The sequence below is a fragment of the Terrapene carolina genome, unplaced genomic scaffold (assembly GCF_002925995.2).
Source record: "Terrapene carolina triunguis isolate 2854851 unplaced genomic scaffold, T_m_triunguis-2.0 Scaffold93, whole genome shotgun sequence".
NCBI lineage: Eukaryota > Metazoa > Chordata > Testudines > Emydidae > Terrapene > Terrapene triunguis.
The window spans coordinates 9,365,831-9,367,915 of record NW_020664444.1 but is presented as its reverse complement, the minus strand read 5'-3'; the positions used below and the strand labels follow the sequence as shown (position 1 = coordinate 9,367,915).

The 2,085-nt window shown below is 44.5% G+C and overlaps 1 protein-coding gene across 1 annotated transcript in view; it reads right to left on the bottom strand.

The window, feature by feature from the left end:
* The window catches only part of RADIL (Rap associating with DIL domain), a 71,057-nt gene that overhangs the window by 64,361 nt on the left and 4,611 nt on the right, over positions 1–2,085 (bottom strand). Inside the window, exon 2 of the mRNA XM_029911273.1 lies at positions 1,203–1,314. The gene's annotated coding sequence lies outside the window, so the exon portion shown is untranslated. The remainder of the gene's footprint in view (positions 1–1,202; positions 1,315–2,085) is intronic.

Genomic DNA, 2,085 nt, shown 5'->3' with positions numbered 1-2,085 from the left:
TTTGCACCGCTTGGGGCGGCAAAAAGCCTGGAGCCGGCCCTGCATACAAAGAGGCTCTGAGCATGGTCATTTCACTGTTGTGCTGGTAGTGCAGGAAAGGCTCCAGTTTGCAATGTGCTGAGAACTCAGAGCCCTTATTGACTTTAAATGGAGTGATGGGTGTTCAGCCCATCCAAAAATCATGGCTTTCTGCAAAATACAAAATAAGATATGGTCTTATTTCCATCTGAGAGCCTAAGGCACAACATAGAGTGATAATGAAACATGCTCTTTCCAGACCTCTATGCTCATGGGCATCTTATAAGAAACTAAAATAGAGAAGAGTAGAACAAACACTGGGGCTAGCTTTCAACTAAGATCATCTCAGCTCATATTACCTGTGACAAAGTAACTCCAGGTCTACCAAGTCATTTGGGAGAGAAAATGTTCAAAACCACCTAAGCAATTTAGGCACACAAGCCTTATGGAGAGTCACTAGGACTTGTGCACCTAAATGCCTCATGCACCTAAATCCCCCAAATCTCCTCCTTGGTGCTTACAGTACAGTTCCTCTATTATGCTATTATAAAACATGCACTGTTTGAGGACAAAAAGCTTGCAGCAGAGGTAGGCAGCTCCAGACATTCCAAACATTTGCCATATGCAAAAGTAGAAAGCAAGATTTTATTTTATTTTATTTTATTATATTTTTTGGCATTTACTGTTGAAAACTATAAAGGAATCAGCCAGAGGTTTGTTTTTTCCTCTCAGCGGAATCTGTATCAAGTATCTAGGCATCTCTTTGCATGTCATGGAACACACAGACTGGCCACACCAACAATGGCTATTCATGATGCCATTATTTATTCTGCACTGTTATGGGAATGATCACAACAAATTAATGTGATGTTCATGTGGTCAACACATGTCCTCCCATCTGAGCACTGCACTGCAATTTATCATTAGCGGGTCAATGGTGTTGTAAATAAAACACCACCAAATCTAATAGTCATTTAGGTTTGTTGGGGTATAATTTCAACATCCCGAAATCAGCTGGGCAGCTCTTGTTAGTACCAAAGACAGTCATATGGACAGTTTCCTATGGCTGAGTGGAATCCCTACTCCCCCATTGTATCAGCCCTCAGTGACTTTAAACATTAGCAGCCTGTCCCAAATGTTCCAGCTAAGTGCCTTCTGATGCCTATTTAAAGACCTTTACTTACCTTGCCATTCTTTTCACATCTCTTTCTTTCAGTCACTTATTCTCCTCTTCATAGCAAACCCTGCAGCTTCCCCTGCATTATTCATTTTCACAGAAACTTGTTCCTCCCACTTCTGAAACAGGACAGGAAAATAGAGAACATCATTTCACTTTCACCCCAGTTACAAAGATCTGCAAGAGCCATTCAGTTATATCCTCTGAAGTCCTCCAGTGATGGTGTGATGTGATGGCTTATGTGTGTATAAGAGCCACAGGTCTGCTCTACTGAAATATATCAGCGGCTAGTGGATATAACAGCACCCCCTGGTGGAGCTGTTCTTTTATCTTTGGCGCGGGGGCTAAAGTACAGCTCTACCGTACTACTCACAGGTGCCCTCATATTTAGTATCCAGCTACTCTTCTCCATCTTGATCCAAGTAGGCAGAGCATGGCATGCTGGGGCCTGTAGTCTCCATGGGCTAAACCTGCAGATGAAGGTGGCCCATGAGCTGATGGGTAGATGGTGAGCTGGCGACTGATATGGCTGTACATTTGCTTGTCCAACCATGACCCACCAAGGCACCTACACTCCACAAGGGTGCTGCAGCTGGATTGGCTGAGAGTCTGATACCAAGGCCTTTCTCGGCAGTGTGATCTCCTTAGCAGGGTAAGCCAGACTGAGACAGAGCCCGATCACGTTCAAGTCTAAATGTAAGACCGACTTCTCTAACAAAGCCTTGTCCAGTTAGCAGAGTCTACCCCAGAGGCACAAAGAGTGAGGAAGGGGGAGAGAAAGGCAAGGCAAGAAGGAAGCATTATACGAGAGGAAGGAAGGGAAGGTGAGAAAAAGGGAATGAGGGGAGATGGAGAGCACAGAGCCCTCTTTGGGCAGGCTCACTGCTATC